At 43.0% G+C, this 25,980-nt stretch overlaps 1 protein-coding gene and 1 long non-coding RNA gene across 2 annotated transcripts in view; one reads left to right on the top strand and one right to left on the bottom strand.

Annotated features, from left to right (window-relative positions):
* Positions 1-2,210: 2,210 nt before the first annotated feature.
* LOC134911330 (uncharacterized) lies at positions 2,211-5,243 on the bottom strand. Its single transcript, XR_010176486.1, has 3 exons — positions 5,168-5,243; positions 3,523-4,139; positions 2,211-2,387 (listed from the first exon to the last, which is right to left on the bottom strand). It is a non-coding gene; the product is annotated as an uncharacterized LOC134911330 (long non-coding RNA).
* Positions 5,244-16,694: 11,451 nt separating this feature from the next.
* PLCH1 (phospholipase C eta 1) overlaps positions 16,695-25,980 on the top strand; it is a 469,798-nt gene continuing 460,512 nt past the window's right edge. Inside the window, exon 1 of the mRNA XM_063916111.1 lies at positions 16,695-16,807. The gene's annotated coding sequence lies outside the window, so the exon portion shown is untranslated. The remainder of the gene's footprint in view (positions 16,808-25,980) is intronic.

Raw genomic sequence — 25,980 nt, 5'->3', positions numbered from 1 at the left:
CCCCCATAGTAGTAGCGTCCTTATACGTAATGCCCCCCCTATAGTAGTAGCATCCTTATACGTAATGCCCCCCCATAGTAGTAGCATCCTTATACGTAATGCCCCCCTATAGTAGTAGCGTCCTTATACGTAATGCCCCCCTATAGTAGTAGCGTCCTTATACGTAATGCCCCCCTATAGTAGTAGCGTCCTTATATGTAATGCCCCCCCTATAGTAGTAGCGTCCTTATACGTAATGCCCCCCTATAGTAGTAGTGTCCTTATATGTAATGCCCCCCCTATAGTAGTAGCGTCCTTATACGTAATGCCCCCCTATATTAGTAGCGTCCTTGCATGTAATGGCCCCCCCAGCAGTGGCGTCCATAAAGTGCGCACACACAGACATACCTCACACACACACAATTCACACATATGTACAAACACACACACCCCACCATATATACACACACACACACACACACACACACACTATGGCCCTCATTCCGAGTCGTTCGCTCGGTATTTTTCATCGCATCGCAGTGAAATTCCGCATAGTGCGCATGCGCAATATTCGCACTGCGACTGCGCCAAGTATCTTTGCTATGAAGATAGTATTTTTACTCACGGCTTTTTCCTCGCTCCGGCGATCGTAATGTGATTGACAGGAAATGGGTGTTACTGGGCGGAAACACGGCGTTTTATGGGCGTGTGGCTGAAAACGCTACCGTTTCCGGAAAAAACGCAGGAGTGGCCGGAGAAACGGGGGAGTGGTTGGGCGAACGCTGGGTGTGTTTGTGACGTCAAACCAGGAACGACAAGCACTGAACTGATCGCACAGGCAGAGTAAGTCTGGAGCTACTCTAAAACTGCTAAGTAGTTTGTGAGCGCAATATTGCGAATACATCGGTCGCAATTTTAAGATGCTAAGATACACTCCCAGTAGGCGGCGGCTTAGCGTGTGTAACTCTGCTAAATTCGCCTTGCGACCGATCAACTCGGAATGAGGGCCCATATACACACACACTATATACACACACACTATGGAGGTCATTCCGAGTTGGTCGCTAAGTTTTTCGTTCGCATAACATATTCGCAAAGTTGCGTAAATGTAGTAAATTTGCGAACATCCGCCCCCAACGTATTTTTGCACATTCGTACGCAGTATTACACAAAGTGGGCGTACGCCAAATGACATCGCAGTAATGCGAAACCATCGCAGCAATGCGAAACCATCGCATTAACACATACTTCATCGTAAAAATACTAAGTTGTAGTAGATTTACACATTTTTCCTTAAAAGTGCACACTTTAAAGGAAAAACGCGCAACAATGGCCCTCATTCCGAGTCGTTCGCTCGGTATATTTCATCGCATCGCAGTGAAATTCCGCTTAGTACGCATGCGCAATATTCGCACTGCGACTGCGCCAAGTAATTTAACAATGAAGATAGTATTTTTACTCACGGCTTTTTCTTCGCTCCGGCGATCGTAATGTGATTGACAGGAAATGGGTGTTACTGGGCGGAAACACGGCGTTTCAGGGGCGTGTGGTTAAAAACGCTACCGTTTCCGGAAAAAACGCAGGAGTGGCCGGAGAAACGGAGGAGTGTCTGGGCGAACGCTGGGTGTGTTTATGACGTCAAACCAGGAACGACAAGCACTGAACTGATCGCAGATGCCGAGTAAGTCTGAAGCTACTCTGAAACTGCTAAGTAGTTTGTAATCGCAATATTGCGAATACATCGGTCGCAATTTTAAGAAGCTAAGATTCACTCCCAGTAGGCGGCGGCTTAGCGTGTGTAACTCTGCTAAAATCGCCTTGCGAGCGATCAACTCGGAATGAGGGACAATGTTTTTTTTTTCTATTAAGTGAAATTACACCTTTCAGTGTAAAGTCCACAAGCCCTCGTCAATTACGAATCCAATTAGTGTAATGATTGATAATGTTCCAAACCAATTAAGTCAGCAAAAAAAACCTGAAGAACACTTTGTTGCCATAATTGGCCATCAACATGTAAAAGTATAAAATATAAATATAGATGTTTTTTTTTTTTTTTTTTGGTTTTAAGGTGTTGTTTGTGAATGAAGGTGTTTACATGTTTATTAACACAATAATCTCCTAACTTTTTTTTTTATTTTAATCTTACGTTAGATGTGTGAACTGTTTTAGGAAATCAATTTCTGCTTGCCAATCTGCTGATCCTTTTTTGCATTAATAAACACAACACCCGGTTAACTTTAAACAACTTGTTTTTATTTGTAATTTTTTTGTAATCAATAAATGTATTAAACAAAAAAAAAATCATGCAAATTTTTGTAACTGATCCAGACAATTAATTAACCCATGCAGGTGTTGGCGCATGGTTTCAATAATTCCCCCAAAACTTGTGGGATCTCCAACTGCAACATCTGAAATTAAGATGCAACATAAACATTAATAACTTAATCACATTACTTATTATCCAAGCAAGGCACAAAGCACACTTAAATGCAGGCATGTACAAACTGCTGGCCTCCAGCTGTTGTGAAACTACATATACCAGCATGCCTTGACACAGTTTTGTGGTCAGAGAATGCCAAAGCTGTGTCAGGGCATGCTGGGATGTGTAGTTTTTATCCAGCTGGAGGGCCGCAGTTTGGACAGGCCTGCTTTAATGCCTAAGTGACTACATCATGGCTGCTTTAAGGATAAATCAGTAGCATAACAACACACAAGCCTGCTCAGCAATGTTTTTTTTTTTAAAACAAGAAAGTGTACCACACCATGGGGTACATTTACTACTACGGGAGTTCAATTTAAGATGCGAAGTTGACCATAGCAACCAATCAAATTAAACATGTTATCTTGTAAAAGTGGTCATAAAAACTTCAAATAAAATCTTATTGGTTGCTATGGGCAACATCCCATGTTAAAGAGAACTACCATCTTAGTAAATGTAACACCATGTTGGCATTCATTCACATCTGTAGTGAAGAGAATTAAATTTAAGGAGGTTTGGTCCTGCATCATCACACTGCATATCAACATCTTCAGAAGGACTACATATCCTAGCATGCCCACAATCCCTGAAAACCGCCTTTACTAAATAAGGTCAAACAGGTTGTGAAAAATACAATAAGCATTTTGTGAGTGTAACTTTCACACCACAAATCATTGTGTTGTTCGGCTGGCTAACAAAGTGAAGCATGTGATTTGAAAGTGCAAACATTATGAATACACAGGCACAAGTGTAAAAGACTAACAACATACTAAACTCCACTCAGGTAGAAATGTTAGGCAGAAAACTGAGCACATATTAAACCATGTTGTCCTGGCAACCCTGTCAAACTAATGAGTGTTGACCTAGAGTGGACACACAAAACATTGCACACAGAAACACTACATATAATGATACTCACAAAAATTACAATGCAACATGAACACCATCAATAATAACTCAAAATGTTTTCCATGCTAGCTGATTTTCAACAGTACAACAGTGCATGTTTTTACATTGTAAGTGTAAGTAGGTAATATTTATGTTAGAAATGTTAAAACACTTACTTTCCTCAGCAACATTATGTTCACCGCTGAGACCATCAGGGGCTTCTTCTGCCCATTCACTGGGTGGTGAAGGCAGCTGGATGGGGAAGGAGGAGGGATTGGGGAAGGAGGAGGGATGGGGGAAGGAGGAGGGATGGGTGAAGGAGGAGGGATTGGGGAAGGAGGAGAGATGGGGTAAGGAGGAGGGATTGGGGATGTAATTTCTGAGGGTGGGTCTGATTGAGATGGCGAGGGGGGCGGAGAGAATGTTTGTCCAATAGAGGGTGAGGGTGGCTGAGAAGGGGAGTTGGAAGTAGAAGGAGAAGGGGACTGGGAAGGAGGAGAAGGGGGCACAGAAAGAGAAGGAGAGGTGGGCTGAGAAGGGGAGTGGAAAGGGGAGGGGGCCTGGGAAGCTGAGGGGGCCGGTGAAGCTGAGGGGGACTGGGAAGCTGAGGGGGACTGGGAAGCTGAGGGGGACTGGGAAGCTGAGGGGGACTGGGAAGGTGAGGGGGACTGGGAAGGGGAGGGGGAGTGAGAAGGGGAGGGGGATTGAGAAGGGGAGGGGGAGTGAGAAGGGGAGGGGGGCTGAGAAGGGGCCTGATGTTGCCTCCCTGCATCTGGTTGCCGTTGTGGTCGTCCTATAATGATATATGTGTTATATTTTAGATAGCATGTTAAATTTCAGAAACACCATTTGTCAATTACACTGTTCTGTCCCATGTAAAAGACACAGGGCTTGGTTTTTTTTTTTTTTTATAAGATTTTTCAAACTCTTCATGTTGGCCACAGCAACCAAAATGATTCTACTAAACTTTTTTGATGCTCATTACTGAATCTATTACATTGAGTCATATTGATTGGTATAGGCAACATCACCAGATCACTATTCAAGCCACCTTATTATATAGACACCACTGATCAAGTTATTTTGTACAGTTTCCAGCCTGGGTATTAATTCTGGACAACATGCACTTGTTTTGAATCACTTTGCTACAGTCAGTACTGTTTGCCCTAACCACACACACTGTCATATTTATTAAATTTGTTCAGTCAGTGTTGCAATTACAGACTACCACTTAGTGTAAATTTGCAAAATTTATGCTAATAATCTCTGTTATGTAATGTAACTTACTGCGTGCACGCATTTCCCGGATTTGCTGGCGGATCTCCGCCAACAGTTCAGGAGTCCTCCTGCGGAGATCACTCCATCTCCTCTCGAGTTGGATGATGGTCCGCCTGCTGCGGACGCGAGACCGCAGTAGGTGGCGGACCTCCGCGTAGGCCTCGCGCTTAACCCGATTTGGGATAAAGCGACCAACGCGGCCTACGCGGCGGTCCATCACCGCAACCAGGACGCGGAGCTCCCGCCTGGTGAAAGGTGCTGCACGCATCATGGCAATGGCGTTTTCCTTATTTGGGCATATATTTATAGTGTGTGTTAGCATGTGATTTGTCTAAAATCTATGCCGTCATTTCAATTAACTTTATTGATCTTTGCAATGCTGTGAAGAGCACAGTGGTAATTTCGCTCGAGCGGAAATACGCAGTCGCGGAAGAGAAAAAAGAAAAAAATAATTTAACACACAACCAACTAAAACACCCACACAAACACAGACACACACATACACACTTTTTTAATAAATTTTAAAAATATCTGTGTACTCACCACAGTTTGTGTGATAATTCAGCTGGACAGTCACAAAGTGGTCAACATTCAGTTTCATTTGTTTGTGTTTTTTTTTTTTAAAAAACAGGATTTTATGAAAGAAAACAAATAAGGACACTATTTAGCAACATCACATTATTATATTCGAAAATAACACTTTGTAAGCTTAACCTGTTTACGGTTATTTTAGAAAAACATAATTAGAGATTCCCACACACCAGAATAATTACACAATGACCTTACAATAGCAAGCCAAATTTCTGCGTTACAAAATGAGCATAAGCATACTGTGTTTTTGATTAATTTCAAAAAGTAAATAAAAAAACACTATACCTGAAATATTCTTCAACAATGCTTGCCCTAACTTGGCTTCCCCTCCGTGTAACACTCCCTCCACCGAAGCAACGGACAACCCCTGGTTCCTCATCAGGCAATTCCTCTGTCTGAGGAAGCTCTACGCTACTCCTTACCGCGATGTTATGTAGTATAGCGCACAGGACCACTAGTTTACTTGCCATCTCCGGCGAATACATGATGTCGCCACCAGTGCGGTGGAGCACACGAAACCGGCCTTTAAGGACCCCAATTATGCGCTCCACCAGCTGTCTAGTGGCAGTAAGCGCGGAGTTAAATGCCGTCTGTGGTCTTGGCCTGGGATTACGGTAAGGAGTCATGAGCCAGGGGGTGCAAGGATATCCACGGTCTCCTGTTTGAGGAGAAGTAAAAATTAGAAAGAGTATATTCCTAAAATTGTTTAAAAATGGCAGGAAATTATGTTGGCCAACTCACCCAATAACCACATGTCTGCTCGTTGACTTGATCTTAATCTGTGCCATATCCCTGATTGTCTAATGACATAAGCATCATGCGAGTTTCCGGGAAACTTGGCATTCAGGGAAAGGATCTGGAGGGATGGCCCACAAACAACCATTACATTCAGAGAATGAAACAGTTTCCTGTTTCTATAAATTTCTTCATTATGTCTTGGTGGCACAATAGCTACATGTGTGCCATCCACAACCCCAATAACATGTGGGAAGCGACTACCACCTTCCTCAAATTGCCGCTTCACCACATCTAGGGCACCAACATCCAAAGGCATAGCAATAAATTGCTTAACCCGCTTTATGAAAGCCTGGCTGACACGCCGCAGGACCTTACTGAACTGGCCCTGCGACATGCCAACCAGGTCTCCAACAACATGTTGAAAAGACCCTGTGGCCAAAAAATGTAACACAGCAAGGAATTGTGTCAATGGTGGTATTGCTGTAGGATACCGAATTGAAGACTCCAGATCACTCTCTATTATGGAGAGAGTGTCTAGGATTAGATGTGGTGGCAGCCTGTATCTACGCACAACAACATAATCTGGCATCCCAAAAAGTAGGACACGGGTGCGGAAAATTGGTGGCCTAGCACGCCTCCGTTGCCTTGGTTGATGAGGAGCCGGTTGTGGTTGTGGGGCTGGCGGTTGGGGTGGGAGTGCTGCCGTGGGTTGGGGTGGGAGGGCTTCGGCTGCCACAAACACTGACATCACACACTTTAAAAACATTAAAAAGATATGTTGAATAAGACAAATGCAATCCAAAAAAAAAAAAAAAACCATACTAAAAACGGGGTGTCAACTTACTCCAGGAGCATACGACATTTTTTCTGGGTTCAATTCCGGAACAATTTAAAATTGAGACAAAAAAGGAAAAACAAAAATTAAAAGTGTGAAACCTACATAGTTTTTTCTAATAAAAAAAAGTCAACCAACAAAACAGACACATAATAAGAGCATCAAAGACATAACAAACACCTAAGTATAAATAACGATAAATAGGTTCGACATCTAAAATAGATTCCAATAAAAATTTAGCCCTTTAGTAGCTAGTACAGGCAAGAACAGCACTACTTTGCAGAACAATCCTGGGAAAAATTAGTTAATTTATTATAAAGATGGATGACAAACATAAGCAAAACACTTTGAACAAACACAAACAGCCACAAACACAGGCCAAGGGGACTTACCTGCTCCTCCGAAAACAACAGTAAATTAGTGTTTTTGGGCACACTAAACAACACAACCAAAAAGGGGATAAATCTCCCACAATAAGACACCTACAAGAGACCAAAAATGACAGTAAGCACACATAGAGCCCATTAACACAAACAGCCACAAACACAGGCCAAGGGGACTTACCTGCTCCTCCGAAAACAACAGTAAATTAGTGTTTTTGGGCACACTAAACAACACAACCAAAAAGGGGATAAATCTCCCAAAATAAGACACCTACAAGAGACCAAAAATGACAGTAAGAACAACATTTTTACATTAGTCCACAAAACAGAAACACTAAAGCACAGGTTTAGTGTTATAAATTTACATTCAAAATATAGATTAACAACATTTAATATTTAATAAACAAAAAAAAAATTGCTACAACAAACAGTTGCATTTAACAACAAGACGAATGCACGATTACTCACAAACGGAAATTCGCAAAAAGTATGCAATACTGTCTATATGCTAAACGCGAACAAACGTCAAAATGTATGCTTGACAATTACTCACTCAGAAAAGAACAATAGCACCTTCACGCACGGGCCAACAAACTCCAAACTGCAACATCCAAAATACTACAAACTCCAAACTACCAACACTCACAGCGTGCAAACTAGGCCCTTAAATAAGCAGTGCAATCATTAGCAAGATTACCATACTGTACACCTGTGTGAATGAAGGCGCCGCACGTAGGTATAAATAGGCACACACCTGGGCGTACACACGTCATCTCCAACATGGCTTCTCGTGAGGAATTAGCAGCAGAGATGGACCGCATTGCACAGCAGCAGATGGCATTGGCGAAAAAACGCCTAGAGTGCCAGAAACGGATGTTGGAATACGCCTCTGCGGATTCTGAACAGGCAGGACCTAGTACTCTGCAAATGTCAGCTTCTGAGCCCCAACAATTGAGTGGGGATACCCTGCCACACACACATACTGGCCAAACTGAGGAGGAATCAGCATTAGCCACACAAACACAACAGACAGAAGCTGCTAGTGAGGAGGAAGATGGTGAGGAGCAACAGGAAGAAACCTCACAGGCTACCTCCAGACGTAAGAAAAGACAGCCAGCATTCACTAAGAGGGAGTTGCGTGTCTTGGTCACGCAGGCCATGTCCAAAGTACATAGAGGCCCCAAAAACATGGGTGCTGCTACAAAAGATCGCATCTGGAGGGACATCACACATTCTGTGAATGAAGTTGGCTCTGTCGTCAGAACATCGCAGGAAGTTAGACGACGGTAAGTGCATCTAGCCAGTCCTTTTTCTGTGCTAAGTTGACTTAAAAATGTAGTGACATGTGATGTTATGTATAGCAAACAGAAGCAGAACATGTGTCCTAGATATTTACATACACAAATAATAAGACTCTACTTTGCCCCTCTTTCACAATACATATGTAGGTGGGCCGACTTCAAATCCCGCCTGAAGGCAAAGAGGTCTGCGGAGTGGAATGCCTCAAGGGCTACAGGGGGAGGACCATCTGTCGCTGTGGAGTTTACAGACTTGGAGGAGATGGCGATGGCCTGTGTCAGTTATGAGGAGGGCCAAGGGGTGTCTAATATGGACACGGACCTGCCTGAGATCCTGACGGGACATGACTTGCCAGGTAAGTTTACACACGTATTTGTCTGCAATTTAAACTGAATTTATAAACCAAAAAATAATTTTAAATTTTACTTTTTTCCCACACATTCTTCTATTTGCTTGCCACAAAACACAGCACAGGGGGGTGATCAGTTTGAGTCACAGGAGGGTTATGTGGCTGAGGCTGAGGTGGAGGGACCTAGTGGGTCTGCCAGTGTGGGCCCACAAATCCCACCTCTGCAGGTTCCTACTGGCCCCCCCACCCAACCCTCTGCTATCCCGGAGATCCTGCTTGAAATCGCTAGGTATGGTGAGAGCCTAAATGCGTTTCAAGACGGGGTCCTCCGGGAGGTAAGCCAGATAGCTGTCCGGCTCACTGAGCACCGAACCAGTGTTGAGCAAGGTGTTGCTCAACTCTGCCAAGGTCTGGCAGAGATCAGGCAGGGCCAAGAACAACTTGCCTCCTCATTCCAAAGCCTTGCAAATAACATCTTGCAAGGGCTCCAGGCCATCGCTGTCTCCCTTGCCCACAGTGGCAGAGAGCCACCCACATCGGCTCCCTCCCCTGCACCTGCCCTGGAAGAACAGCCAACTGGGCAGGCCCAACGAAGGTCGCTCCGCAGACCAAGCCAAGAAGAACAGCCTCAGGCGGGGAGAAAAAAAAGAAAGTGATGTCTCTCCAGATGGGCAGCACCCATGTTTTTCATGTTGCCTCTATGTTATTTTGGAGTTGGCTTGTGTGGCCAGAATGGATAACTCCCTCTTAGTGAAATGTATTATTTATGTTTGGAGGTATTGTAGCCTGTGAGTTTTTTTGTATAAACACCAGAGCCATCTTCCTCTTAATAGTGTGCTATGTATTGTTGTGTTTGTGTGGTGGATAATAATTCTTTCTCAGTTGGGTCCACATTTTTGTGTGCAAGGGTGTGTAATATGTTTTATTTATGCTTAAAAAATATAATTTGGTCAGAAGCTGAATTTTGCAGAGTACTGAGTTCTGCTATATCATTTGTCAGTGCCATATGCTTGCTGCTTGGTCCATCTCTGCCTGTGAGACTCACGTGTAGCCATGTTGTTTTCATGTTGTTAAATATTACTACAGTAATAAAAAAAAAAATAATTAAAAATGTGCAGTTTATTCAAGGTAATGCATTAGGTAAATCTTAGTTCCAGAAAGATTAGGTCAGCATATAGACACTTGTAGACCAATCTGCAAATTATCCCAAAAAATTGCAACAACCAAAAAATACAGGTATGCTTTGCACCACACTTTAATGTCCATATTAAGTAAACTGACACAACACTTTTTAGATTTATCTATGGTCAACAGGACATCATTTAAAACAGTGTCAGATATTCTAAACAAATATTAATGTTACATTTCTGACAAAATTAAAGTGTATGCTGCATTATGTGGGTGCAAAAATGTTGCAGCTTTCAAATTAATTTATTAATAATTTCACTTGTTTGTATTTGTTAGTCTTACACACATTAAAACAATTGTAACAAATGTTTACACACCAACTTGAACACAAATAACAACCTTATTTGGCAGTGTGTGAGATTTATATGTGAGTAGAATAAACATGTAATGTGGGTTCAGACAATTGCTGGTTGGTAACTTTCATCTGCGCAGTAATTAACAAGAAATTGGCCATCAGATGAATGTGCTCTCCAATTAACAGCTAATTACTGCATACACACTTGTAACAGTACTTCGCAAATGTAGAGTAACTGCAGACCTACTCGGCTGCTGCGTGAAGGTTGCTACGGTTTCCTATGTTAGTTTTAACAGCGACAATGTTTAATTGCGAAAAACACGCCCATTGCGAGTTGCATACTCCCACACTGTACGCCCACTTTCACGCCCATGTCGGAGCATTGCGAAGTCTCGCCTCCGCCACGCCTACGCCACTCCTCGTTTTCGTTTGACAGTTACGTGTGGGTTTTTTTTTTGTATTTTTGCACCAATGTCGTACGGATGTGCTCGCGCATGCGTAATCACGCTTTTGCGCATGCGCAGACACTTAGTTTTCGCACATTTGCGATGCGATGAATCTCTGCGATCAACTCGGAATGAGGGCCAATATACACACACACACACACACACACACACACACACACACACACACATTTCTCTCTCACCCTCCACTTACCAAGTCTGGCTGGCCGTCACTGCAATGCTGATTCCACCACTGTTCAGCTGTCTGGTCCCGTGTAGCTCCGCCCCTCTATTCCGTGTAGCTCCGCCCCTCGTGCCGCCGTAGCTCCGCCCCCTTTCCGGGACCCGCACTGCACAGCACACAGCCCGCTGTCACAGGTGATTGGGGGGGGGGGGGGACAGGCACAGCAGCCGGCAGCTAGTGGCCATCCTCACCTCCTATACTGTAAGGTAGGGTCTTGCACCTGACTGCTGCTGGCACTGGGTATGGGGTAGCTCTCTGCAGCAGATGCAGTTGACTCCACCCAGCTCTGTGACTCCGCCCAGCGTTACGAGCACAGAGTCACAGATATAGGCAAATATATAGGAGATTTCAAGCAACGTTCATCCATGAAGCATGATGATGAATACAGACTCGATACGGGATGCCAGGGAAAGGGAGTTCTAGGTTTATGCTTATGTCGAAGTTCAGGAGTGTGCTCAGCAGTAGCTGTTTCAAGAACTAGATAGATAGACAGATAGATAGATAGATAGAATGTTGTTGATGGCCCTCTGGTAGACTGGGGAAATTCCCTGTGATTCACGCTTTCTGAGTTCTCTGCGACGGGAGGCTTACATGTCCCCATGGGTGCCTCAAGCCGCCTAATGGTGGGTGGGATCTGATGCTGCATCCTAGGATGCAGGTTGGATCACTACTGCAGCAGTAGGCATGTACTTGTAATAGATGCCTCCTGCTGCATTATCATACAGAGCTATTTCTGCTGCTTCCGATAGCCACTCCAACCACATCTGAATTAGCCACTTTGTATGTTCTTCCCCAGGTACTCCAGTTTCCTCTCACACTCCAAGAACATACTAGTTGTGTAGGTTACTGCCTGCTGACTAATGTATCCTGGTGTGTATGTGTGTGACCCTGTGTGTTAAGGAATGTAGACTGTAAACTGTAATGGGGCAGGGACTAATGTCAATGACAAATATTCTCTGTACAGTACTGTGTAATTGGTGGCGATTATATACAGAAATAATGATAATAATGTGAATGAGTTTTGCGAGGTCCACATTTTCCAGTTATGAATTTGCTGTGTAGAACTTGCTGGACGACAGTGACACAAACCCATACTGTGTCAGAAGGTGAGATTATGGAGTCTGTTTATTAAGCCTTGGATAAAGAGATAAAGTCGACGGAGATAAAGTACCAGCCAATCGGATCCTAAATGCCATGCCACAGACTGTGTTTGGAAAATAACAGTTAGAGCTGATTGGCTGCTGCTTTATCTCTGCCCACTTTATCTCTATCCGAGACTAATACCGCTTTCACATCGCGAACCCTGCTTTTAAAACGGTTCTTAAAACGGGTCTGAGCAGTTAAACCCCCTTCACATCGCATGTTGTAACCAGTATATTACCATTTCATTACCGTTTTGGTTCCTTTCACACTAAACCCGTTTCACCCATAGAAAACAGTGGTTGTCATTTTAAATGGACTTTTCTGTCCCACACATTATTAATAATTATTAATTATTTATTAATTATTAATAATTTGGCTAGTCGTACGATGGAACCCAGCAGCTTCAAGCATCTTTATCATGTTTTTGTTGATTACTGCATCCTTCACTGTCCCAGTGATTTGTCTACATATTTCTTCGTCCCCTCTGATCCTAAGCAGCTCCCTAACCTCCTCATCACTCCAATTTGCCATTTTAAACTGTATTCTGTATAATAAAACGCTTCTTCACTCTCATGTGTTTCCTCCAATTTATTTCCTGCTTCCGCCCGGTGACATCACGCATGGAGACAGCCTATCACCTTCTGTGGCTTGGAAATACTGTTTCTGAGCCTTTCACACTGCACAATGAAACGGGTCTGAACCGTGTAGGACCCTGCTTTTTAACCGTTTTATAATACCAGTATTCTGTAACCAGTAAATTCAAAGTGGCCCTTTCACACCGCAGCTAGAACCGTTTTGGAAGGCTTAAAAAACTGCAATTTACCGGGTTATAGCTGCGGTGTGAAAGGGGTATTAGTAAATAGACCCCTATGTGAGTTGGCAGGTCTGATACTTCAAATGCTCCAGATCTTTTCCAACCTACTCTCCTTTGTTCTGTAGTTTCTCTCTGCTGCTCACAAGCTTGAGTTTGACAAATACTTTTAGATAAAGTTTCTAGTTACTATATGACTGTAGGGCTAGAAACATCCCTGCTGAGTCCATTGATAAAAGCCTTCTGTTTCTATGGCATCAGCTAAGGCTGGTGGATCTAGATCAAACGTGGTAACACAAGATGCTGGCCGGTCACACACTACATCAGGCTTATATTTCACTGTTTCCTACATTACTCCCTTAGCTACAAGTTAGTATCCTCTGTTATACTGGTTAACCTTTTTTCATTTAATCTATTTTTGGTTTTGCTTTTTTCTGGTAATCTATTACGTATTTGAAGCAAAACATAGATAGCACATATTAATAGATTTTTCAGTATTAATGAATTTTTAGTGATCTGCGTGGACTGCAGATAAGTACAAAGTAATAGTCTAGATGATGTGTAGCCTTTCTTATAGAACATAAACAAGATTGCTATTGAGGTAATACATATGCTTGAGTACGGTACTACAGAGACAGACAATCCATAACCCTCCCAGCCTTTTGTGGAGCTACATCTGCCAACCATTGATGGGGTGTCAGGGTATTCTGGTACCTGTAGTTGCATGGCAGCTGGGGAGTCACAGGTTCCAAGATTATACTATATATGTATTGTTGAAGTTCCAGTAGAAGAGAGTGCTAAAGTGTAAACATCTCATTCCGGCACTTTTCTGGTTAACAATTAACATCAGAAGTTTCCTTCAGTAACAGTTGGTTGTCATTCAAAGCCCATTGTTGTGCTAATGGTGAAAGGCAGCCTTCCTATTGGTGGGGGGTCTGTAGTAGGAGGTAAATCTTGAGATTAGTGTTCCCAGCAGACTTTGAACAGACAAATAATGTGGGCTGTTTTATTGCATGTAAGACAGAAAGAAATAAGACCTGGTAGTGGATTTACAAGCTAGTTTCATCTTGGCACGCTGTTGACAGAATCTTTTGTCATCACAAGCATATTGTATTGTGTAAAATGATGTATCTTAGTATTAAACAAGTTCAGTTTTAGTTAAATAATATTAAATACTTGTGCAGTGCTGAATTAAGGGCCTGTTTTTCCTGGAAGCGACAAGGAATAATGGTCACTTACGGACAAATAAAACAGATACCCCCTTATAAATTGCATATACAGTATTTATTATTGTATTATACAGAAAAGATGTAAATAGTATGTCAAAATGACCGCAGAAAACAAAGCTAAATCATGTACTGATTCTCACAGAAAATAAATGTGTCTTTGCAAGACGTGTGTTTATCAGAGGGCCTGTAGAACCTGGCTGTTAAAATCCAGGTCTGCAAATGTGTCAGGGCAAGAATTATTAAGAAATCAGTTCACGCAAATTATAGAGAAGGGGTACAAATAAATCACCGATGTACCGACTATCACAAAAAATACTCAGAAATGTTGCTTTGTTGGTGTAGTAATGTAGCATTGGACATAAAAAATACATGCTCTGTACATGCGGATTCAGTATTATACCAATAGTATGCTGGGCATACTATTGGATTCATCTTTACAATTGGAGATAAGCCTAGAAGTCCAAAAAGGGAATATTGCGACCAAGAGGACATTTGCGGTGGACCGAAGCTTTCACTAGGACAAAGTGGAGTCCATAATCAAGCCATCAGAGGTCTCGCATCTTCCAATACAGCTGGTAATATAATCTTCGCACCATCTTTATTTCCCAGGACTGTGGATACACTCCTAAGATGAACTACAAGTCCCAGCTCATATGTTCATGATTTTAATCAATCAAATATAAGCAGTGCTTTGATATGCCCTTATTATCATATTTTTAGATAGTTGTTGCAACAATCAATTGTGTGGAATATATAATAAATGTATGTAATTTTAAACATATCCAGTTTATTAGCGCTCATTTTTTTCAGTTTTAATATTCATTTGCATTGGGACTAACTATCCCTTTTTCATTACTTGATAATTTGTTTCTTGCTATCCTCCCTGAAGCCTAATCCTAACACTAGTACTTACTGCTTAAAGTTGTCAGCATTTTCACCCGTTGGAATCCAGACGCTGGTATTGTGACGGTCAGAATTGTGACCGCTGAGATGCTGACCTTGTCTAGAGGAAGATTTAGAAATGATAGTGTACATGATAAGTATTATAGTATTGTGGAAAGGTGATAAAGAATGCCATAGGAAGGACATTTTCACATGAATGACTAAGTGGCCCCATGGGTTCCTTATTGGCTGTGCTGTGGCCTGTGTATGAGTTTGACAGGTATAAATGGTGGCATATACTTGCCTTCCTGGAGCAAGTACCACCATACTTAAGATATGGCTGCATATAATGTATCTTCACTTCTGTATAACAATAGAAGAAATTGCTCACCAGAGGAAAATGTCACATAGGTGTTTGGCATTCATTATACAAAAATGACCCTGTGTTACCATAGGACGTGACAAACAGGACATTAATGGCACCAAATTCATATGGTGGAAAACGTATTAATTTCTAGTACGTGTATCCCTGACAATATTCTTTTCCTAGGAATAAATGTCCAGCATTTACATACATGAACACAGCCACAGTACATGCCTTTCACTTTTTCTCTGGGTATAATTATCCACATTACAATGGGACATCGTTGGTATATCCCAGGCGCAGAAATCGGACTATTGGAGTCATTCCGACCCGTTCGCACGCAGCGGACAGGGGTCGCTGGGTTACGTCGCATCTTGAGAAGAAAGCGGTCGCAGAGCGGACCGCAAAGAAGATGGACAGGAAGAAGGCGGACCTGGGCGTCTCCACAGCGTTTGCAGCCGTTTTCGGGGAGTGGATTGGAAAACGCAGGCGTGTCCAGAACAACGGAGGGCGGATGTCTGACGTCAGAGGCAGCTTCAGCATCGCAGGGATCATCGCACAGGGTAAGTAGGTATAGGGCTGGTCAAGTTCTGCTTGAAATTTTTCAAGCTTAGCAGGGCTGCACAAGTGATCGCAGCCCTGCTAAGCTAAAATACACTCCCCCATAGGTGTGTACTAGTTGATCACAGCAGCAGCAAAAAGTTGCTGGCTGCGATCAACTCGGAATGACCACCTATGCTCCTGCTGTCTCTTAAGAGAAAACAGATGAATTAAAATGGATTAACGTAAAAAAAGAAATACACGATTAAGGCAAATGTTGATTCACTAGTATGTGATCTCCCTGTCTGGTGATCAGTTTATTGGAATATCAGATTACTGTAAAAGGGGGAGAATTACACTTTTAAAATAATTTATCCATTATTCTAATCAGATGATATTTGAACTGTGCATTTAATTATAAACATTTAGCACAGAATGCTATCATGTGAGAGAACGTGCCTATATACAGTATATGGCTTATTACAGCATAGTAGCGTTTGATCCTACAGGTAAGGAAATAATAAAGACCATAGGCAGCAATGTGTCCATGTCGTTTTACAGTACATGATAACCTGGACTGGACTAAAGTGCCTGTGCCTGGATTTCGGGAAGGTGTGGAACCACCTGTGCACTGCTGTGAGGATGTTGCTCCTGTCCTGAGAACTCCAGCTCCGGGTCTTGTGTATCACCTCCACTGGCTCGGTGTTTAAACTGTAGTATAGCTGGTGCTATTGGCGGTAGCTGCTGGCTGCTGTGAGCGACTCGCAGCACGGGGATGTGACTGTCCCTGCAGCTGCTGCTGAGACCTGTACTGGGCACTGCTCCTGCTGCCTACACCTGGAGACACAGGTAATGATGCATCATATCTGCGGTGTGATAGTAACTGTCACTTTCTAGGAGACTTGTTCCTTAGGGACGTAGTTATATTTGTGGCCAGGAATAAACACACAACTACTGTGCAGTATAAGAGGGAGTGTAATGCTTGTCAGTAGATGATGTGCTGTTGTGCCTTAGGTATTGTGTGTAGACGTTGTGAGGCGCATTATTCTGTCATGTCATATTTTACCGTGAATAAATTGTATAAGACCTTTTACATAACCAGAGCCCTTGGTGTTAACTTTTCATTTATCTTTGGGTGTCACTGTTTTAAATGTGTACTCACTAGCCTCAGGAAATAATGCTTACCCTGCTACTGCTAGTCCAATTAGTGTGCCCCTGCTGCTGCTAGTCCAGTGTGTCCCTGCTGCTACCAGTCCGGTGTGTCACTGTTGCTACAGGTGTAGTGTGCAGTCCAATGTGTCCCTGCTGCTACCAGTCCAGTGTGTCCCTGTTTCTGCCAGTCCTGTATGTTCCTGCTGCTGCTAGTCCAGTGTGTCCCTGCTGCTGCTAGTCCAATGTATCCCTACTGCTAGTCCAGTGTGTCCCTGCTGCTGCTAGTCCAGTGTGTCCCTACTGCTACCAGTCCAGTGTGTCCCTGCTGCTGCTAGTCCAATGTATCCCTACTGCTAGTCCAGTGTGTCCCTACTGCTACCAGTCCAGTGTGTCCCTGCTGCTGTTAGTCCTGTGAGCCCCTGCTGCTGTTAGTTCAGTGTGTCCCTGCTGCTACCAGTTCAGTGTGTCCCTGCTGCTGTTAGTCCAGTGTGTCCCTGTTTCTGCCAGTCCAGTATGTTCCTGCTGCTGCTGCTAGTCCAGTGTGTCCCTACTGCTGCTAGTCCAATGTATTCCTGCTGCTGCTGCTAGTCCAGTGTGTCCCTGCTGCTGCTACTAGTCCAGTGTGTCCCTGCTGCTGCTAGTCCAGTGTGTCCCTGCTGCTGCTACTAGTCCAGTGTGTCCCTGCTGCTGCTAGTCCAGTGTGTCCCTGCTGCTGCTGCTAGTCCAGTGTGTCCCTGCTGCTGCTAGTCCAGTGTGTCCCTGCTGCTGCTAGTCCAGTGTGTCCCTGCTGCTGCTAGTCCAGTTTGTGTAGTCTAATTTGTTTGCTACTGTAAATGTGTCAGACTTGCTTTGGGTCAACACATCCTGTGTACTCTGTAAATATTACACTCCTTATTTATACCACCCTTCCTTAGCTCCTCACTGTCCTCTTTCTCTGTGTCCTATTATGAATATAAGGATTTCAGATTTCTGTGGGTCTCAGGTAATTCACACAGCACAGTTTTTACAAAGAGAATCAAGTTACTGGAGTCCTGTTCCCTTGTGTGGAACAAGGGTGCACTGTACTGCGACATAATGCATTATTAAACAATGGCTCGCAAGGGTCAGGGATTCCAATTAAAATGCCTTTATGTGTGATTTAAAGTGGTATGGTTTTAAGCATTAACCATGCTTAGGTTTAATGTTACAGCAGAGTATTGACCTCCATTAAAGTTCATGTTGCTTGAGCTTTCTAGATCTTAATAACATATGTGGCTAGTGCCTTTGATGGCTGGACTGCACGGTGCTGTATAATAAAATGCACTAGTTAAGATGGTTTGGGAGGAGGGTAGACACTGCAAACATTTGATGCTGGAGAGATTCACAGCAAGTGTTGTTTTGAGGGAGGAACAAAAGCTTTATGGGAATTGAATTAAGCATTCAGCCACGTCTTATTGTTAAAGTGTCACTAAAAAGCTTCTCAGACCAAACCTTCACATGCTTGTGTAGATCACACAGATGCTTTACTCTATCCCATGTGCCAGTTTTATTAGTCGAAAAGGATGATCGCATGTGTAAGCAGTTTCCATTCCACTTGACCGAACACAAATTACAGCCAGTGCTGCTCTGTAAATCTCCATAAACTTAAAGGGATCCCAGATAAGTAAACTTTCTCCAGTGGTTCTTGGGCATATACCTAAATGTAGTGAACTGTACAGTGATTGCTAACAGTTGGCAATCATTAACTTAATTCACATATGACAAAAGTTTAATTTGCCTAGTTTTAATGTAGCAACTTGCCAGAACTTCCCCGGTTTCATGTTAACAATTAAAGTCAAAACTGGGGTATTCAATTAGCCCCGAAGAGACATCGGGAGTAAAACCCCCCAATGTTTCTTCGGGTTTTGCGGTCGGGCTATTCGATTTGATTGTCCGTTAAACAAAGTGCATTTTCACCCGAAAACACACAGGTTCAGTGAAACCTGTGTGTTTTCGGGTGAAATACCCCCTTTTTCGGATGAAAACGGGGCTGTTATCTGGGATTTTGCTTCACCAGACGGAGGCAGGGGAAACAAAACCCCCGATAAGCCGCAGCACGCGCCGGCTTATCGGGGCTAATTAGATAGCCCCCCCCCCGACGATACTTTTCACCCGACAGTATGTGTGGATAATTGAATATCCCAGTAAGTCCTGTTGACTTCATCTTGGGTTAATTTTTTATAGCTCTTAAGTGTACATTTTTCATGGCATTTTTCAACTTTTAGATAACTTTTATGATCTACTGTACTCTATATCACTGGTTCTCAACCTCGGTCCTCAAGTACCCCCAACAGTTCATGTTTTCCAGGTCACCTAGCTGTGCGCAGGTGTATTCATTACTCACTGACACATTTTTAAAGACCCACAGGTGGAGCAAATTATTTCACTTGCACTCCTGTGAGGCGACCTGGAAAACATGAACTGTTGGGGGTACTTGAGGATCGCGGTGAGAACCACTGCCCTATATGATACAGGGGGTCATTCCGAGTTGTTAGCTCGTTGCTGATTTTTGCTATGCTGCGATTTGTTGCTAACTGCGCATGCGCATGGTACGCAGAGCGCATGCGCTAAGTTATTTAACACAAAACTTAGTAGATTTGCTGGTGTTCGAACGACGATTTTCAGTAGCACTGCTGATCGGTGAATGATTGACAGGAAAGGGGCGTTTCTGGGTGGTAACTGAGTGTTTTCCGGGAGTGTGCTAAAAAACGCAGGCGTGTCAGGGAAAAACGCGGGAGTGTCTGGAGAAACGGGGGAGTGGCTTGCCGAACGCAGGGCGTGTTTGTGACGTCAAACCAGGAACTAAACTGACCGAGCTGATCGCAATCTGTGAGTAGGTCTGGAGCTACTCAGAAACTGCAAAGAAATATTTAGCAGTTTTGCTAATCTTTCGTTCGCAATTCTGCTATGCTAAGATACACTCCCAGAGGGCGGCGGCCTAGCGTGTGCAATGCTGCTAAAAGCAGCTAGCGAGCGAACAACTCGGAATGAGGGCCACTGTCACCTCTTGCCTCTCCAGACACTGTGTGCAGACTTGGGGATTTATTTACTAAGTGGCAGGTTCTAATACTCAGCGCTTTCAATCATATTTATGCCCAAAATTGAAAAAGACAATTATTTTATTAGCAAACCACAGTTGATATCAGCATTGTCCTTTTAAATTTCAGGCGAAAACATGCTCAGAAGTGCCAGGGTCATAGAACCCAACGCTTAGTAAATAACCCACTTTGAGTATGTGACTGAACAGACCAGTAGGAAGCCATTGTTATTTTGTCCAGCCTCTAATGTGGCTCATTTGAGGTTACAGATGGGACTATTAGCAGAATATGTTACCACAGAGTCCACAAGGGAGGTACTGTATCGCCATCCCCTTCTTTGCACCCTCTGATCTTATGCATAACCTCTTGTAGCCTGCGTTAAACACACTGACAAATCTTAGCTTCTTTTTGTGTTTATTAGTCATATCTTTAGAAATATAATGTACATATAAGACCTCTTTATGTCAAGCAGAGGTATTAATCTTAGTTGGCCTAGTATACAGTCTTAATGTGACCTTGGGATACAATTCTGTCCAATGCAGAGAACTTAAAAAAAGCTTTGTAATTCCCTCTGTAAAGAAAAAAACATATCTACCCCACTATGGGGGTAATTCAGACCTGATCGCAGGGCTGTGGTGTTTGCTGCCCTGCGATGAGATAGTCGCCGCCTACAGGGGGAGGGGAAAACAGGGGCCAGTGTGCGTTCGCTTCATGAGCAGAGCTGCATAAACATCAGTTTGTGCAGTATCTGCTCAGCCCAGGACTTACTCTCCCAGTGTGATTATTTGCTGCTGATCGGGGCCGGAGCTGACATCAGACCTCCCTCAAAACGCCTGGTCCCTCCTGCGTTTTTCCGGACACTCCTGTAAAACGCTCAGTTGCCACCCACATACTTCCTGTCAATCACCTTGGGATCGCCTGTGTGATTGCTTTTTTTGCACCATCCCGTCGCTAGGCACCGATACCAGGTGCAGTCCTCCGACACGCCGGTGCATTTCGGTGCATACGCATGTACAGTTCAGATCTGATCGCCCGCTGTGCGAAAACGCACAGCAGCGACCAGGGCTGAATAACCCCCTATATTAGCAGAAAGCGTAGTAATACGTATAACTCTTTATTAAAGTTGCAGAAGCCAATTAAAGTTCTTTGAATATTGAAAACTCCTATAAATATTGTACCATGTCATATATTTGCATAATTGACCTCTCCTTTGTAGACACATTTCTCCATTGCTGGTCTCAAAATTGTATATGTAAATCCCATAATAGGAAGTCAACAACATTTTTGTTTGTGATGTGAGAATCTAGAAATGACGTTGGTACAATAAATTGATAGAAGTGACACGACAGAATCCTTTTACTTTTCTGTAGCCAACTAGATGCCTATCCGCACCCGATAATCTCCTATACCCTGTTAGCAGTATAATATGTAAGAGAGACTAAAGGATTTGAAGGGGATTTGTGTAAGGTGCAACCTCATTCAGAATAACGTTTCCACTTTAACCTTTGAGAGGATGAGTCAAATATAAACCTGGCCTTGATAACTGAATCTTTTAAATACATTGATACTGACTGATACAGTATGTGGGATTGTTCTATAGTCCCAGGGAAATGCACAAACCATCATATACATTGTTTTGTAGATCCTAGAAATAAGTAGATTAGAAAAGCGGTAGACTGTAACTGAGGTCTTATGATTGCGGCTCCCATGCTGCGATGCTGCCTGCACTGTACCTGTCCTAAGATCTGCCTTCTGTCACCACTAGAGCCCAGCTGCAAAAGCTGAAAAACCTGTAATTGTCACCAGTGTTTAAAGGTGAAACATTAACTTAAATCTGCAGTACTGGTATTATGTTACATAGAATCCAGATCTACATCCTTTAGCTGTCATTGGGTCTGATGCATAGGTGAACACAAGTGGCCGTAATCGCTTCTGTACTGTGCACACGGAACGTGTAGCAGTGGCCGGGGCTATTCAATGGCAATAAGCCCACAAGTTGCATGTAACGTGGATGCTGAGGCTCGCACAGAAATCCATGGTAAGTAGGGCTCTCTGGCCTTAGGGGACTATTCAGAGATGGACGAGGGGGCTATTCAGAGATGGACGCAGTGTTCCAAAAATCGCAAATGGGCGATTTTTCAGACACTGCGCACAAGCAGCGGCTGCAATGCGTGTGCACGACCCTTCACGATGTAATCACAGCCCGGGAGGATGCGATCACATATTGGTGGACAGGTGGCGGGCGTTCGGAGGCAGCGGCATTAGGAGGGATGGGAGAAGGAAACGTGGGCTGTTTTCGTGCCCGGCCGATGACGTCACCTGCGTTTCCTGCAATTGGAAGCATGGCAGTGGTACCCGTGCATACGCAGCCATGCTGCATATGTAGGGATCAACCTCTATTTGAGGTTTTTACGATGCGATCACAATTGAATTGCAATCGTAATGCGGGGCAGCTTTGCCCTGTGCATGTGAATTTAGTGGTCGTAGTTGTTGCTAAAATAGCAAAATGTGCGACCAACTCGGAATAATCCCGCGTTACCCTATAGCTTTGGGATTTTATCCTAGAATCTATGGGTTAACACTTGTTAGCAGCACATAGAAAAGGGCTTGTAGTTAAGTAGGCTTTCCTTGTGTTGTAAGTATCTAACCTAATTGAATGGGGCCTTTAGCATGTCATTATCAATACCCTTGTACCTATTAAACCTGGAAAATGTTTTTGGGAAAAGTAGATTTTTCATTTCCTGGTTTGTTTGCTATACATTACATTTTTTGGATGTCTCATTTTTCATACCTCTCCTTTAATAAGACTGGATATATGAGATTGCTAATTAATGATTTCATTGTTTAAACACAGATTAACTAAACACATATTTACACAAAACTAATATGAAATGATTTCAGTTGCTGACAACAAGTGAGGAATTGTGCTCAGCCTCACATGTCATCACGCAGAACGGTTATGTGCGGAAACACTTTTAGCTTTCAATTAAACAATATCTGATTGTCTTTGCCTATTGAGGCATATATGGGTTCACAGTAAGAATAGCCTGCTTCACTGTGAGATTAGCTACCTGCAATATTAAACCTGCCTCTCTATACATTGTAGCCTTTGTGTCTATATTAATTATTGGACTTGGTAAAATAAATATATTGATTGTTGATTGGAAAACTAATAGGCCCTACACACTGGCCGACATCACTCAAAGATATGAACGGTCTTGTTCATTAATGAACGAGATACCGTTCATATCTTTGAGTGTGGAGGCACCAGCGATGAACGATGCGCGACCCCGCGCTCGTTCATCGCTGGTGCCCCACTTCGTCTGTGCATGCAGGCCAATATGGACGATCTCGTCCATATTTGCCTGCACTTCTATGGGGCCGGGTGACGGGGGGGAGTGAAGAATTTTCACTCCCCCCGTCACTGCCCCCCCCCGCCGCCGGTTCGCCCGTCGGCCGTATCCGCCGTCGGGCAGCTCGGTGGCAGATCGCTCAATGTGTAGGGCCCTTTACACTGCCTAATTTATTAAATGTTAATTTGTATTTAGTTTTTACATCTTCACCTGGTGAACTTCTCAGTGTATATTAAAAATACAAAAGTGGTTCCACTGCCTTTAGAACTGTGGTGTGATCAAAAGATTCTGGGTGCCTCACACATCTTTGCCTGTGTGTATGTATTGCAGGCTGCTACTCCCGGCGCAGTGTATCACATGCTCCCACTTATCAATATATTGAGAAACGCAGTGCAGCCGCGTGCAGCTGGAAGCGATGTTCCTGCTGCCCTACGTACCAAGGAGAGGCAGTGGTAGTCAGTCAGAACTGGTAGCAAGGTGCTATACTCCTGTTACCCATTTGCAGCAGTGTGTTTGTCGGTGACATTTGTGGGAGCGTGCGTATGTATGCTCTTGCTAATATTAGCTAAACAATAGCGTGGAGGAGGCACGCTGTCATCGCGACAATGCCACGCCACAGAGCCTCTTTTGGTCTTTTGGCAAAGATGTATGCGGACACATCTGTATATTGCCGAATCTTAACCAGTCACTATCGCTGACCCCTGAATGGGCAATATTGGGAATAATCGATCCTAGCATTCCTTTAACTCCAGGCTATGGAAGAGTCTTTACCATAATGTCCAATGTAGCCCGTAAGAGTATCTGCAGCATTGGCTGTCACCCCATCCACCATCCCTTAACACATTTAAAGAAAAACTTTTCTTTATTTTTAAAATGGACTGCTGCCTCTTTACAGAAAGAATTCAGAGTTAGTAATTTATTTACTACATGAGGAAAGTATATCCAATCCCAACCACGTGACATTATAAACAATATAAACACGTTTCCATTACAACCAATGGTTTCAAACCCACAGGAAGACAGGTAACCTATATCGTTTTTTGTTCTTTTTCTTTCTTTATTAAGAATGGTATACATGATCATAATACTATATAATATAAAAACTCAGACATTGCATGGTGACGTTGACTACAAATACAGCTAGAGAACATTTGGATCAAACTTTGCATCTTCCTCATCCTCTTCATACCCTTTTGATCTTGTCATCTTGTTATTATTTTCTAGAATCGTAAATCTGTTCTGATGGGATTCAAAAGTTACTGTATATATGTAAGTCATCCTTTGCCTAGATAAAAATTACTACTATAAAAAAAAAAAGGACAAAAAGTTTAGGTAATAGTGTCTTAATGCCAAGTTATATGTTTCTATAAATGTTATATACCACACAAGTGAATAATCAGACTGGATTTTTTTTTTACCTCTTTCAATTGAATGCTTAGAATGCGGTGTCATGCGCATTTTCAAGGGTAATTACTGTCTTATTAATAGATGATGGGTTTGCCCCTTAAGAAGCAAACCTGGGGTCCAGGCAACATTTTAAAGATCTATTCATATCATCTTCCAGTCATATGACATTGTAGAACTGTGCAATGGCCATTATTATGCCCATGCCTCTTCCCCCCTCCACACCCCACTGGGATGCTGTTAAGAAAGAGCGCGACTCTGTCTGGACAGCTGTATTACAGAGATAAAGCCATTTCTCACAAGACAATGAAGCAGGCACAAGAGTTTATGTGTAAAGATGTCACTTCTGATTAGAATTGGTTGAGTGCTCCTGGTTATAAGTTAGCCACTGATAAGTGTTATGTATGTGCCCTAGTATAATGTGTGTGAATCAAGCAAATCCAATATCCTGAATCAACAACTATTTACATGTATTTATAGCCCTAGTACAGGTTGAGTATCCCTTATCCAAAATTCAAAATCCCACATTTTTGGTTCCCCTACTGAGATAATGACACATACAAATATATATTATGTTATATATCTGTATAATATATCTATATATACACATAATATATACTATATATGTCATTCTATAGATTGTAAGCTTGCGAGCAGGGCCTTCCTACCTCTATGACTGTTATCACCCAGTTTGTTATTGTTATTTCAAATTGTAAAGCGCAACGGAATTTGCTGCGCTATATAAGAAACTGTTAATAAATAAATAAATAAATAAATTATGTCAGTAGGGGACCCAACAATGTGGGATTTAGAATTTTGGACTGTAGTAGATTTCGGGTATGGCTGAAAATAAAAGGGGTTTGATAAACTTTTTGCAGCATGGCACAGTTAATCATTTTATAACCCCACAGGGGTCTACAGGGTCTGGGTACTGAAGCTTGGCATGCCTCCACACAATTCTGGCCCTCAGGAAAATCAAACTCTATTGCAGTAAAACCAGAAGTTGAGGACCCTATAGTACAAGTCATCCCATCACGTTATCTATTAAGTCCTATGA

This window comes from Pseudophryne corroboree, chromosome 4 (assembly GCF_028390025.1).
Source record: "Pseudophryne corroboree isolate aPseCor3 chromosome 4, aPseCor3.hap2, whole genome shotgun sequence".
NCBI lineage: Eukaryota > Metazoa > Chordata > Amphibia > Anura > Myobatrachidae > Pseudophryne > Pseudophryne corroboree.
Note: the sequence above shows the minus strand (reverse complement) of the source record. Positions and strands in the feature narration are given on the sequence as shown.